The sequence below is a fragment of the Apteryx mantelli genome, chromosome 5 (genome assembly GCF_036417845.1).
Source record: "Apteryx mantelli isolate bAptMan1 chromosome 5, bAptMan1.hap1, whole genome shotgun sequence".
Lineage (NCBI taxonomy): Eukaryota > Metazoa > Chordata > Aves > Apterygiformes > Apterygidae > Apteryx > Apteryx mantelli.
The window spans coordinates 60,168,697-60,184,691 of NC_089982.1; the positions used below are offsets into that span (position 1 = coordinate 60,168,697).

At 38.4% G+C, this 15,995-nt stretch overlaps 1 long non-coding RNA gene across 1 annotated transcript; it reads right to left on the bottom strand.

Annotated features, from left to right (window-relative positions):
- Positions 1–3,750: 3,750 nt before the first annotated feature.
- On the bottom strand, positions 3,751–15,743 carry LOC106490141 (uncharacterized). The gene is made up of 3 exons (XR_001293551.1): positions 15,702–15,743; positions 6,140–6,175; positions 3,751–3,889 (listed from the first exon to the last, which is right to left on the bottom strand). It is a non-coding gene; the product is annotated as an uncharacterized lncRNA (long non-coding RNA).
- Positions 15,744–15,995: the final 252 nt, after the last annotated feature.

Consider the following 15,995-nt stretch of genomic DNA (forward strand, 5'->3'; position numbering starts at 1 on the left):
TCACTCACCCAATGCTTCTATAGCCCTACTACTCCTTTGGGGATTGGGAAAACAAGTCCTTGCTACTGTATCAATAAAGAAGGTATCTGCCCTTGTGTCTCAGCAAATATCCCTACCGAAACCTTGATAAACATCTCCTTTTCCAAATTTTATGCTGGGCTAGGTATAGAGTTAAGCTATAATGTCATTTAAATTACACGAATTATACTTTATTTTGTTCTTGTACTCTAAGGGTTGCCACTAGGTGCATTGGGTTTGTTTTTTGTTTTTTTTTTCACAAAGTGTCATTTCACTAGGGAATATGATCTATTAAAACCCTGTGTTTCTGTAGCATCAGTTTTCAGGATTTTTCTGTTAGAAATGCCTGCTCAACTCCAGGATAGACTATCTGACAGAGGCAACTCAAAACACCTAGAAGCCAGCACATCAAAAATATGGAGAGCTCATGGTCACTGCGTGTTTTGCCAGATTTAGTCACTGGGCTTGAGCATCCTTCTCTCATGGTCCCTGTAAGTCTGTACCCCGTGGGGACTTGGCTGCTTTGTCAGGATCTTCTATGACGGAATGACTGGCTGGGTAGATGAGGGGAAAGCAGTGGATGTTGTCTACCTTGACTTCAGCAAGGCTTTTGACACTGTCTCCCATAACATCCTCATAGGTAAGCTCAGGAAGTGTGGGTTGGATGAGTGGACAGTGAGGTGGATTGAGAACTGGCTGAATGGCAGAGCTCAGAGAGCTGTGATCAGCGGTGCAGAGTCTAGTTGGAGGCCTGTAGCTAGTGGTGTCCCCCAGGGGTCAGTACTGGGTCCAGTCTTGTTCAACTTCTTCATCAGTGACCTGGATGAAGGCACAGAGTGCACCCTCAGCAAGTTTGCTGACGATACCAAACTGGGAGGAGTGGCTGATACGCCAGAGGGCTGTGCTGCCATTCAAAGAGACCTGGACAGGCTGGAGAGGTGGGCGGAGAGGAACCTCATGAAGTTCAACAAAGGCAAGTGCAGGGTCCTGCACCTAGGGAGGAACAACCTCATGCACCAGTACAGGTTGGGGGTTGACCTGCTGGAAAGCAGCTCTGCCAAGAAGGACCTGGGAGTACTGGTGGACACCAAGTTAAGCATGAGGCAGTAATGTGCCCTTGTGGCCAAGAAGGCCAACGGTATCGTGGGGTGCATCAGGAAGAGTGTTGCCAGCAGGTCGAGGGAGGTGATTCTCCCCCTCTACTCGGCCCTGGTGAGGCCACATCTGGAGTACTGCATCCAGTTCTGGGCTCCCCAGTACAAGAGGGATGTGGCACTACTGGAGCAAGTCCAGCGAAGGGCTACGAAGATGATTAGGGGACTGGAGCATCTCTCTTATGAGGAAAGGCTGAGAGAGCTGGGCCTGTTTAGCCTGGAGAAGAGAAGGCTGAGAGGAGATCTTATCAACGTGTACAAGTATCTGAAGGGAGGGTGTCAAGAGGATGGGACCAGACTCTTTTCAGTGGTGCCCAGCGACAGGACGCGAGGCAACTGGTACAAACTGAAACACAGACAGTTCCATCTTAACATGAGGAAATACTTTTTCACTGTGAGGGTGACAGAGCACTGGAACAGGTTGCCCAGAGAGGTTGTGGAGTCTCCTTCTCTGGAGATATTGAAAACCCACCTGGATGCAATACTGTGCAACATGTTGTAGGTGACCCTGCTTGAGCAGGGGGGTTGGACTAGATGATCTCCAGAGGTCCCTTCCAACCTCAACCATCCTGCGATTCTGTGATTCTGTGATCTTTCCGGATCTCCCACATCTGAGGGCTTTCACTTACTGAAAAGTACTCTTGGATTAGAAAGAGGCAGTAGCTAAGGGCACTCCCTAGGACATGACAAAAACCCTCATCATGGGGCTAGGAAGATTATATAACACTGCAGATATTTGGCTTTGTATAAATAACCAAATAAATACTGGATCTGGAACTTTATTTCAGATCTCCTCTAACTCGAGAACTATCTTCACCTTTAGGCTGTTTGGGAGTGCAGTGAAATGTTTCTGGTTCCTACTTTCTTTGGAGAAATGCATGAAGAAGACTCCTTCATCCTAATTCAGAACTGATTTTTTTTTTTTAGTATATTTCATAGGACAAATAATCATTTCTTGCCTAGATCTTGTCAAATATTACTGAGCCACTTTCCAATGGGATTAATCAGAGCTTGGCCTGAGAATTCAAGGATTTGGCCTGCTGTCACAAAAACATTATTATTTTGACATTTTCAAAAGAAAAATTATTGCTGAAGAGAACTGTTTCCTTTTTACATCCATTTATGCCTGGGCAAGCATCCTTTTTATGACATAAATCATATGTAATGTTCCTCCTTGCATGCAAGCAATGACAAAATATCCTCAGGCAACTTGTTTTCCAAAATAATCAGGTCAGGCATCCCCACCTGGAAAAATATTGTTATGGAGCTGTGGCTTGAAACACAGTGAATGGAGGAATATAAATGATGTGAGCTAGTGTACCAGAAAATATTTTTGTTTCAGATATACCTGCTCTCAAATCCAATCCCAGTTTTAGTGGTTTAGTTACTCAAGGGCAGACATCAAACACCTGCTCTGTCCACTCTCCTTCACTGCCAACACCACCAATTTTCCAAATGAGTCAGCTCATCTCTGTTCTTTAATTGATTGGTAATACAGAGTTCTAATTGAGGCTGTAAAATGAAACTTGCAGATTTGATTGCCTGCTAGGAGTTCAGAGCACTTCAGTGATCAGAGCTATCTGTCTTCTAAATGGTATAAGTAAATGCATAAACCAAAAAGAAAAGTAAAAAAATTCACAATGGTGTAAAATGAGATAACTCTCTGTTCTTACTTCCTATTGAGGCTACACTACCTTGAAGAGCAAAATTTATCTGGAGAAAGAAAACAAAATAAAATAAAGTTAAAGTAAAAATGAAATCTTTCCAACTTTATTTCTAAGGCGGCACATCATCCTGAAGAGAGCGACAGATTAAATACTGCCACTGTACAACCCATGACTGACATCTTGAAAACAGGTTAAAATTGATTTCCAGACTGAAACACAGGAAGATGTAGATATAATTTGGGGAAAATATTATGGAAATATGTATTCAGCAAGAAGCAAGCAGCATGGAGCGTCAGGCTTCATTAGCCCTTGTGCTGGTATAAATAGTTGTTTCAAAGCCCCTCTCCTTGAGGACTGCAGTAAATTGATAAACAGTTTTGTCTTCACCCAAGCTAATAGCATAGTTGTGGAAGCAATTAAAATATTAAAATAAAGCAAGGATAAAGTTTAAAGTTAAAGAATAAATTTAATTTTTTATTTAAGAACAAAGACTAAGTTAATACATTTTTGTAAGATAGTATGTAGCACCAACCTTTAGCTATATTCAAGAAGCCCATTTTTTGAGGGTCCACTAGGACCCTCAAAAGTAACTCTATTTTGAGATATAAACTTAAAAGCTTTTACATCAATCAGCATAGTACAGGCTTTATACAAGTGGATGCAAAATGCAGCCATTGAAGAAATAATAAGTCCATTTTATGACAGTAGAATTGCAAGCTATAGAGACTAGGATACAGGCAGTGGCTGCTGGCAGCAGCTTAGCGCCTCAAAGTCCCTATTTCATAAAAGTCTAAACATGGAAGTATCTGAAATTCCGAATCCATCAACGTCTCCACTTCTGTGAAGCCCCATAAGCTCCGATGCTTTGAGAGTGCTGTGCAGGCTGTGCAGTTTTCCTCTCTGCTCTCAGGTCCCACCCTGGCATGCCGTTTTGGCTGGTGCTGTGCCCAGATGGCGTGAGGGCACTTCTTGCCTCCTTTCACCCAGCAGAGCATCTTCAATATCCCGTCTATTAATGCTGTCCTGCTTGCAGGGAGTAATCACAGATTTCTTTATGCAAAGGGAGAAAAAGGGAGAACAAGAGAGAAAGTAAATGACTGTGGTCTGGGGTTATGGTGCTGTTGAAAGAGGGACGACCTGGTTCCCTAGGCTGTTCTGAAATGACAGACCTCATATGAAAAACTGATTTTGTCATGCTCTACTCTGGATTTGAATCTCCTTGTATAAGGACAAAGCTTCTTTTGTTTTGTTATTTCATTCTTCTTGCCTAGAGTTCACTCTATTTCTGATTCTTCACATTTTGGCTCTTAGTCTATCCAGCCCTCCTAGTACTCCATGCTAGTTTTTGTTTTCTTCCTAGGTATTTTTTTGCTGTGTGAGATTTTTGAACACACTTTTCATGTTATATCAGCTCTTCTCCTCGATCTGAGCCAAATCCTGCTCTTGACTAGTGACCAACACCCACTGAGGGCAAAAAGAAAGATTCCTTTCGACATCACATGATTTAGACAGTACACTCAACAATACTGAGCAAAGAAGCATCTTACAGGATTTAGGACAGAGCTGCAACTCTGCATTCAAGGGCACAGCATGGATGAAGCATCGTATAGAGCATTTTATTGAAACAAATCTATTACATACACTTATCTTTACAGATCTAACTGCTAAGTTTAAATTCACAAGACAGTGTAATGGTTTAATTTTATAAAAATCTATGCTCTGTTTCATTATTGTACTAAATTTCACCACATGAACCAGCACACTTTTCTGATGCAGAATACACAAGAGAGAGAGGGGGTACTCTACAGACTATTAAAGTGTACAAGTGTTTTCAAATGAATGAAAGTGTGAAATATCCTTATTGTACTTGAAGTGGGAGCACAGAGTGAAGTTTCGTGCCTGGCAGAGTTAGATATCTCTTATATTTCTTTGAGGTGTCAAGGTATATGTTTAAGAGAGATCTGGTCAATACAGTTTACCATTGTGGAAAAAAGAGAATATCCTTCTGAGCATTGATAACTAGTTAAATAAGGTAGCACAGTACAGAAATAGGTGTACACAATGGTGGATGTTGTAAGTTGACCTTTACTAGATACGTTCATTGAACCGTACACTTATTAGTAAGTGATCTGAGAATGAAGTTGTGCTTTGAGGTGACAAATTTTGCTGATGATAATTTATTCAGGTTATTCAAAATTAAAGCATGGTATTGAATGGCTGGGTGATAAAATGGAAGATGAAATTCACTGTTAATAGTATTAATTAATGGCCATGACCAAAAAAAAAAAAAGCCAACCATAACAATGCTGTTAGAACTGTTTTGAATATTAAATCCTAAGAAATAACTAACAAATTCAACACAAAGTGCTTACAGTGTATTCTGATAATTTATGATTGACTCTATTGCAAAGAGTTCTGTCACAGTACCAGCTTGATTCTCTCAAATTAAAACAAAATTTTGAAGTATTAATACATTTTACAGAGTGGAAATTCCAAAATTCACTTCAATTCAGCAATCCTAAAAACAAGTTCTCTAAATTGGAAAAAGGACAGCATTACTTGTGTTCTCCTCTTATCATATATTGTCATATGGGTGTCCAATGAAGCCTCAGTTTTCTGTTTGGGCTGGGCTTAATGGTGAAGTTCTCTCTCCTGAAATGTATCCATAGTAATGTAATTCTTACTATTCACAGAGCAGAGTTAGGTCAGAGCAAAAACACCCTACACAATGCAGAGTACAGTGCTTCAGGGAGTGCAGCTGATAAGGTAGAAAGGGACTCAAGCTGCAAGTAAGTTGGCAATGCACTGAAGGAAATTGCCTATGAATATTTTCTGAAACTGATTTGAATTTAAATATTTTAGATCATTTAAATGAAAAGCTTTGCTTTGGTTCGGCCTGGACCAAATCCAACATATGTTTTCTTATCAAATATTAAATTAATTAAACTATTTAAATTAAATATTAGGAAACACAAAAATCAAGATTTTTCAGCAAGATAAGAATTGATTTTTTCCTTAATCATTTCCTGTCAATAAAATTTCAGCAGGAAACATCTGACCAACCCTCATAATTTTATGTACTAGTGAAAACAGATTAGAATCCTGAGAATTTAAAGGCTAGATTACCCTATGTACTTCTGATTTGAAGTTAATGACTACTATCTCCAGCTGCATATCAGTACCCCTGCACTGAAAATTATGTCCCTGTTCCCTCTAGGCATGCCAGTTTACCTATGTGACTCCTGCCTTATCCAGTTCTGTGAAATGATTTAGGATAAGATAAACTGAAGAAACAGTCACCTGGAACGGGAGGGGGAAATGTTGTCCATCTGGAAGCTGTAATAGAAGAGAGAATGATCTAATTTAATCTGATTAAGTGCTGTATTTCCTCTTGAAGACCAAACATAAATTTCTGAATCACTCAGGTATATTTGAGTGTGGACTTATGGTCCAAAATCTAGACTGCTAATTAAAAGCATCCAAAAATAACCCCCCCAAATTAGATATTCTTTTAATTTAGAGATTGCTGTTCCCGAACAAATTATAACTTGTTGCTTGCTTTATTTATTATTATGTCTCACTTGAGAAAAAAGTCTTTTAGTAGAAAGGAGAAAAAAAAAAACACAACCAAAGAAATCCAAAACCCCACAGGAAAGTTAGTTCAAGGAAAGAAATGTTGACTTGTGACAGAAAAGATGTTGAGGCTAGGCTCAGTGAATTGAGATGGTATGAGACTGACTGGTGTTTAGGAAACACTTAAAGGGCAAAAGTAAATGACAGCTGTGAATGTATCAGATTGCAGACTCTGATACTGTTAGCATTTTTCAGAAATTAAAGACACTGTCTAGATCCAAAGCACACTGAAAAATTCAGAGCGACAGGATCACTGTCACCATACGGCTAAGTGGAAAGAGAGCCTTTCCTGTGGTTAAGACCTATGATTTGGGGCTTGGTATCTAGGGTCCCCACTAGTCTCGGGATTAATGGGAGTACTGAGTCAGTCCTGTGCCTGGGGCTGGTCACATTGCTCATTTGAAGGAAAATTACCCTGCTCTGTATAGGTGCAATAGGTGCAAAGGAAGAGGATGGGGCAGGACCTGGCATGCACATATCCATGAGCAGTGCAGCATATCGCAGGCTGAGGCCTTTGCAGGAATTCAAGGGAAGCTGCCACCTTGCATACTAGAAGGTATGTGTTGCCCGGGCCGCAGCAGGGGCATAAAAATGGGGTCTAAGAGTGGTAGAGGAGATGAAAGTGCCCTTTGGGAAATCTGTATTTACCAGTAAATATATATTTCTTGCCAAAATGCATTTGACCATAGCTGTGCAGGTTTTGTGGTGAACAGAGGGGTAGGACATTATTCATGTATTACACGAGTGCTCTTCCAGTGTTTCCAAAACTCATCAAACGGTTTCTCTATTCAGTCTCTGGAAGCTCTGCCTGGCAGCAGAAAACACACACAGAGGCTTTTTGTATTTTTCTTCTAGTTTTAATATCTGGTTTAAAGCACAGATTTTCGGTACAGGGGAAGGAAGAATTTCAGGTGGCTTTCAAATGTGCTTGCTAAAAACACAAATGAAAATGAAATTAAAAAATCTACCTTCCACCAATAATGAAGCCATCAAGAAGTGTAACACAGCACACACAAATAGGGTCCCATTATGCAAATGCATCTCAGAGGATCCTAATAGATGGCAGCCACTCTGTCTCAGTCTCTGTAATTAAAATGTACTGTATATAATTAAAATTAATGTAATTAAAACAGTTTCAGCACCACAGTTCAATTATGTCACTCAAACATTGCCTCTAGACACACCAGAATCATACGTCAGTAATATGGAGAAGATAATCTCTACATTCCTTTAGATTAATAAACAGCTGGGACCAAAAGAAGGAAAAAGGTTGTTCTGTTTCCCAAGGCAGATCTACCTTGCACTCTTCATTGTAAAGTTACCCCATTTCTCCTCATCTATCTCACTGACTTTTTGGTTTTCTTTTCAGCAACAGTGAGCAATTTTGCACTCCTGAAATCAGCAGTACTTTCTGTTAAACTTATTAGGCACACTAATGTGTCCTTTTGAATTTACCAACTGGTTTTATCATTGTACTTGCCTATTTTCCTATGATTAGTACAGATTGCCTCTAACATCACTCTGACCATAATTACAGAGAGACAAGTAGAGGCAATAAAGTGACTGATAATGACCATAAATAAATACAATGAATGTTTAGCAACAAGAATCCAGGAACTTGCGCAATTTTCAGTTAATAATGTTGGGTACATAATTTACAATTGAAACGTTAACACTTTCTTAAGCTTTAATTCTGGTTTAGTGTGGGGTGACACGCACTTTTGTGAGGAGTTTTAATTTTGTAAATAAACTACTTACCCTGTGAACTAGTCTGCCTGTGGGACATTATACTATACAGGCATCATTGATTTCTGAAAGACTTTCTATGTTCCCAGGCTCCAAACTTTATGTCTTTACTTCTACACCTTCCAAAGAAAACTTCAAGACAAAATCAAGTCCTCCAAACCAACTCTGCACTCAGCAGGCTAAACTGGATGTTTTATTCAGAGAAGTCACAAGATTTACTATACTCAAAAGCCACATTTAATCACCAAAGCCTACTTTTACAACTACAGGCTAAACACATTAAGTTTAAGGACTAGTCAACATAGCGGGAAAAATGCACAGTTTTATGTTGGCTAAATGACGTATTTTGGAACAAGTATGCTCTAAAACACTTACTATTCCTAATTTAATGCAGTGGGTGTTAAAAATGGATAAAAATTAAAAGTGGAATGATGACTTTAGTGTGTCAGGTCTCCAAAAATCTGGTAGGTTGAAGTGGTGATGGAAATTTATATGCTTACAGAAAGGTCCAAAACAACAAAACAATAATACCACAGGACATGATGATAAGGAGGTTACCTGTTGTTCAAGTATCTTATTTTTTGATGTGTGAGCTGGCTTGGCATGGGGCAATGAGATGAGGGAGAAAGTCTATCATCTCAGTAGAAATCAGCTGCCATCAGATGGCTAATACAATTGCTAATAGACCCAAAGAGATAAGATTTCAACCTGGAATAGGGAAGAAACAGGCTGAAGAATATATATATAACTTAGATGTTTTTGGCTAGACCTAATGAATTTCATACTATGAAACGTAAAGAACTAGCTCCTCATAAAGACTTGTGTCAATCCGAGGCAATTTTAGATCCATTAGCAGTTATTTTTCAGAGCTTAAAGAGGATGAGAGGTATCAGATGACACAGTTTTTTCTCTAAATAGAGGAGCGGGGCTAGGAGCTGAGGAACCATCGACCAGTCAGTGTCGATGTAACCTCAGTTCTGGTATGGACAATCAAACTATCTGAAAGAGCCTTGAAAAAGATAAAGGGATGAGAAAGAACACACATGGATTTGCCAAAGATAAATCATGTCAGATCAATTTTCCTTCTTTTCCAATAACCCAGTAAAGTTTCCCAGGAACCTTTTTGCCAGTAATCAATCTCCTTTCTTCCCAAAATCTAGTAAGATTTTAACAGTATCTCACATGATATTCTTATAAGCAGCCTAGGGAAGCATGGTCATTGTAGAAAAACTGTGATATATTGCAAAACTGGTTGGAAAACTGTTAGCAGAGAATAAATATCACTGGTTCATTGTTAAAATGAAAGGAAATATTAAGTGTGGTTTTGCAGGGTTGTCTAGTAAGTCTGATATTAATATACATATTAAAGAGCAGAATGATGGAAGAAAGATTATTCTCACCAAAACAGCAGATGATATCACCCTGGATTATACTGCTACTGTGTTAGAGAACAGCATTAGAATTCAATACCACCTTGACAAATAGAGGAAACAGACTGAGAAAAAAATATGATTCAGCAGGGAAGAGTGCACACAGTAGCCAAGAATCATCAACTGCATGACACAGAATCAGGAGTGATTGCCTAGACAGCAGTTCTGCAGGAAAGATCTGCAGTTTATAACAGATTACAAGAGGAACATGAGCCAACAGTGTCACTCCTGCAAGAAAGGCAAACATCTATACTGGTAAACAAACACAGGCACAGCCAGCCAAATCCATGAATTTATTTGATGTAAAGCACATCTTTGTGTGTTATTGAACTGTAGTTATAACCTCTATGGATCAGTGTGAAAAATAAGATTTTACTCCCTTATAATCACAATAGGTAAAATAAAAATAATGCACCAATGAAAAAGAGATGTGGATTATTTCCTGACTTATGCACCATGAATGGATTTGTTCATGAAAACCATATCAAAAAAAATTTATTACAGATAATATATTGAAAAGTGGAAAATTTTCCCCCAATGATTCCCAGTCTAATTAAATTTGCATAGTTGGAGTCTTAAAGTCATTTTCCTTATACAGAATTCATTAAGAGACTAAGAAATAAAATAAAAACAATAATGATGATTGTCCCCTCCCAGCCACTTTGAGGAGTAACTTCTCAAAGTATTAATGCATTTTAATTATAAATGTAGAAAATACAGATTAATTTAAAAGAGAGGAATATATAAACAATCCATGACATGAATTAGAATTTCTATTATTGGTTCCTGATTATAAAAAATATGTGAAAAAAAAGTATTTTAACATTAACATAGAAGGATGGAAAAGCATAAAAAGTGTCTCATTCCATTTTTTCTATCTTTTGTCTTAAAAACAAAGAGAATTAAATAAGAGCAGCTACCTTCTGTTATGGGAATGACAAATAGTGTCTTTACTATAAAATGTGTCTGTCAAAGGCAGAGTAATTTAAGTTCTTAAAAGTAGCTACTCAGCTAGCCTTTTCAAATGCTAAATCTGAACTTCTTTAAAGCACAGGTGGTTTATGGATACTCAGTTCTTTAGTTGAGCAAAATGCTGTCGCTAATAGAGGCTGAAAAATGTTGATGGTAAGCGTATATTTCTTCTATAATCATGATTGTTCATCATCATCATCTACAGATATGGACTGTGTGAACTACACAGAACAGAATGCCAGTGAGTGAACCCAGAGGAACATCAGCCAATTATCATTATGCTTAATGTATATTTATTTAATTTATATGGTAAAGACCATACTTAGGAGCAATAAATCACATTCTAAGTTGTTATTTACGAAAATCTGTGAACAGAAGGAACTGAAGCGCGAAAACAGTTCCCAAAATATGAACCAATCTGTTGGCAGGATGCAGTCACCAAAATAAACTCAGAAATTCTGCTTGTCCATGAGGTGTATCCATTATAATACAGTAATAAATCAAAATATGTAATTGCTCACAGTGTGGTTTGGGTTTTTTTCGATAAAATCATTCCTGTGCTTGTTGAGGATGAAAGAGGAAGAAATAAAGTACAAAAGAGCCTCTCTTCACCTCTTATTTTAAGTTCCCAGAGTTACTACATAAAACAAATCAACAATACAGCTATCTTCTTTTACAGAATGGAAAATAAGATTGTGTATCCTTCCACGTAGAAGATAGTCTTTATGATCCCAGACCAAGAAAAAACAAGTCAGAAGCACTGGAATAAAACTTGTGCTCTGATGTGGTCATGGACACAAAAAGATACCTGCACCTCTGTATGGTTAAACATGGAGACTGCAAGTATATTAACACCTTTAAATTAATAAGTAGGTATAGAACAGACAGGCAGCTTTGAACCCAGAGCATCTTTTGGTATTCCCAAGTGGAATTATGACTTCTACCTGCCATGTGTGCAAAATGCGAGTTACTCATTTTCACCAGACCTACAAGCTAGATACATTTCTTAACACAAAACAGAGGGGATTGAGTCTGCTTCCACTTTTAGCTATAGGCACCAAACCAAAAGCCATCCTGCCTGCATTCTCCTATTGTCCTTCTAAATGTCAGCTGCAATTTTGAAAGGCTCTTGGTGCTCTTTCTTCATGAAGAAAACAGATGAATGTGAAAAAGAGATGAGCAATTTGCTCAACAGACATGGAATCCTAAAAGTCTCGGTGATTACCCTGGGGTAACAGGAAGAGTCAAAGCAACACAAGACTGATCCAGTCCAGCCCAGTTGCTAGCTATCAAACACAGTCTTACTTCATAGTCTCTTTCATAAACTAAATAAGATCCACCTTAAAGCCAATTTGACTTTCTGCCCTACAAGGAATATTGGAAGGCTGTTCTGGAATGTCACTTTGTATGATTTCATGAGTCCACATCTGTAGGTCAATATATGATTGCATATATAAAAGACCTAAGGAAATATCTAAAGGGCTCTCCATTGAAACTCTGCCATTCAGCGGGCTTTCCAAGGACATTATTTGACAGAGCTGGGAAATGTGTATGTTAGTTACTGAAGGCTACATTTCAACACCACTTTCCAATTCATTAACTTCCCTTCCCCAGCGTCCAAACAATTAACTTCTAGCTGTATCCCTAGAGTACTGCCTAAGGCAAAAATGAGGGCAGAGTCACCTGAAAAAATCACTGAGGTTAATTCCCCTCTGGAGTCCTGAGAACAGGGATCACATAACCATCTAATAAAAATGACTGAAGGAAAGAAAAAACAATATAAATAAAGGATCAAGTGATATTCTTTCTACTGATTGGATGGGAGGGGAAGAATTTATTAATATTGCTTTCATACAGTATTTCTCTTATTCAAGAAAAACACAGGAACTATTTTCTCTCAATGAGTAAACTTCATATTGTATATTTGTTCTATTTCTGAGGAGCTGAACACTTTGCTTTTTTGCAATATATGTTCATATGATAAAATATGACATCTTGTAAAAATATAATATGTAACAGCCATCCTCCAAAGTACTTTCTTCAGAGATGAAGGAGGTCAGAAGCTCACGGGAGGTTATAATTTTGTTACCGCTACAGGAATGATGTGACAGGATACTTCCTGGCTTTGAGTCATCAGCACTGTGATAGAGTAGAATAGTTTGTTCCCTAGCTTCTTGCTTGCTAAGACATGTATGCTCAGATCAGTTTATCCTAGTAAAGGACTTCTTTTCCTGAGTCTGGCATGTTCTCTTTCGGCAGTGAACGTGAGCCTGCCCCACCCGCAGCACAGTTACTTGGTGCATGTACAGGGAGCACGTTCTTCCCTGACAGAGTAAGCTTGTGCATGTGCGCAAGACACCATACTGTTCATGTGTGCGGGCCCTGGCGTGCATCCCTTTCTTGCCACTGGAACAAAGTGTGTGGCTTGTCAAAATGGCAAGGTTGGGCATTAGTAATTTACTACACAGACCAAGTTAGGTTGGAATGTAAATCTTTAGTGATTTCATAAGAAATAAGTTATTGAGGGCCTCCAAACAGATTAAAATGTATCACTACAGCTGGTACAGAAAGGAGCTGCTTCTTCAATATACCTCTCATACAGATAACATCAACATAGTGATGTAAGGTATCTGACAAAATAATGCTTGCTTCCTGTCTGAATGAAACACAGACATATTATACTGCAGTAGGGATGGAGTAGGAAGATCTTGTATGAAATTTCTTTACTACAGAAATCATTGGTAGTTCTGTCACTGACTTCACTGCAGTGAAGTTTTACTAGAAATCTCTTATTGCCATTTCTACTGTCATCATCCTTCAGTTGCCAGATTCCTGGCTAAGATATTCAGGGAAAAAGCAGTAATTTTTAGATAAATTCATTTATTTCATTAAAGACATTCAAGGGACCTGAAGATCATTTATTATTTCCACAGCAGTAAACTGTGCTACACTAGATTCTTTATCAGACCTGACCATTAATAATCTAGAGGTAGCTTCAACATGTTCCAAGAACCTCTTTCAGTCACGTGGGTTTGGTTTCTTAATACACGTCCGCCACTACTTAAGATGTCTTTTAAACTATATTATTTAACCCTTCTGGAACAATCCCCCTAATGGCTGTGTTTATATACTGCCCTCTAGATGACAGCAAAAGTCAATTCCCTGTCATCTCATTAAAGGTATATTTAGTTTAGCCTCTTTCCTCTACACAACTAACAAAGGCCTGATTAATCAGCTATATAGCAAGAGTAAACACATTGCTTCACTTAACTAAAAATTAAATTCCTCTTGAGGAATCATTACAGTAGCAAGCTAGTACGTGCCTTTGTTAAATAGGTGTTTCTTCGAGGACACAACAAGCAGTAGACTATTGGGAACCCTGTATCAATATAAACAGAAATGTGTTCAGACATTCAATTAGAACATTGCACATGTTCATCCTCTAGAAAGAGGCATGTATAGAAAAGCCAAGGGTACTTTCAAGAACCTAGAGAACAGAAGTACTATATTTGGTACAGTCTGCAACTGGAACACTTTTTAAAATGCACCTTGTAATTTTAATATTTTGAAGAAATCACAAAATGTATTGCTTCACATAATACATACTTCCTCGTGGAAATGCTTTCAGTGTCTAGAACTGCAAACAAAAATAGTCAAACTGATCAGAGATGCAGATGCTAATAATACCATTTAAGAAAAACATTGAAAAAATTTTCTTCAAAGTCTTTTCTTCTCAGTTTTCCACTTTCTAATAAAATCAGGAGCAAGCAGAGTAACTTACATGAAACAAAATAGCTGCAGCTAATGTGCAATACAATCAGAACAAGCTCCTGGTCTGGTTACAAGTCCCATCTGCTTTTTACAGCTACACAGTGTGATGTCGAAATCCAGGATTCTGGTCTTGAGCACTGGCCCACCGTTCCCAGAAAACCAGCACTCAGGTAGACAATGTCATAGCTTCCAGATACAAGCCATGGTGTACTGCTGGATGCAGGTGTATCTATTCCTTCTTTCTACCCACTATCATTAACTTTGCATTGCACAAATTAATAGAGTGGCATGAAGTCATCCCCCATATTTTGCAGATCTCCATATCTTGTACTCTGCAAACAGAAGAAGAAAATAGCTCTTTGCTCAGCTTCTCTTCCATTTCAATGGGTTGAGCCATAGCATCCAGCCAAAAGAGTCACCGTACCCTTCGCTGGATGACATGCAGTACAACAGGTCTACATTAAGTACAGTGTGTTTGTTTCCTGGCACAGTGGGGAGTCAAGACCTTCTCTAAAGACAGCATTACAGTTTTGTTCTTCACCTTTCAGAATCACAGATTATAATAGCTCACTCGGAGGCCTAGCATCCTCAGTCCAAAAGCAGACACTCAAGTGGGAGTGAACACTTTGTATGTTTTGCTGAGGATCCATCTCTGCTGAATGATATATTCCCATGATCCAGATATGCAAAAGTGATCTTTTCTGTAGCATAATTGTTAACATGGGGGCTCTTACTTATTTTCTCAGCTACAATGCATGTAAAGCAAATAGACCATAGCAATACCATTACACACATTCCTGCACTCACTTTAGAGACAATCAATATCAATTATCAAATTCTCAACAGGAGAGAAAGGCTGTGAAATTGCCCATAGAACAAATTTACAAAGTCATCCCAATGCTTTCTATTTTCTCTTCTGTTCTAAAAATTATGCATAAATAATTATTTCAAAGGTACTTTCACCTTCATTACCATAACATCACCTAATCACGAAATTAGTGGTGATGCCTTCCCATGTTTCATGGAAATGAGGAAAATGGGTTATATTCTTGTTTTAATGAAAGTTCTTGTTCTATAATTGATCCTGTTCTTTGGAACAGAAAGTACTCTGGTACTTGCCTCTCAAGCTCCGCAACAGTATCTTTTATTCAAATAAAAGCTGTGTCCACTCTGTTAGTCAAACAGTGAATTTTTCAAATGCCTGATATATCTAAAAAGCCCAGGAAGAGATTTCTTGCTTGTAGGAATTCTTTATTGGTGAGCTTGGAGCTTCTTTCAGGAAGACAGACCCTAGGTATTTGAACACTCACCTGTTGCCTTCTCCATCTCTTGTGGAAAACCCAGTAAACAGGATGCAAGTTTTCATATAAACTTCTAAACATCTCAGTCGCTCTCATGAGTTCCTCCTCTTCTGCTCCTTGAGGCAAAACAGCCACAAAGAAGTTATCTTTCCATTTTATGGCACAACTGATTATAAAGTAGGCTTCCAGGGGATGGATGGATCAATATGCAGACAACGTTAGTCTGTGTTGGATCACTTTTGGAAAAACAGGAGAGAAGAGACTGGGTATTTGCATTTATATATGTATAATATATATATTTTA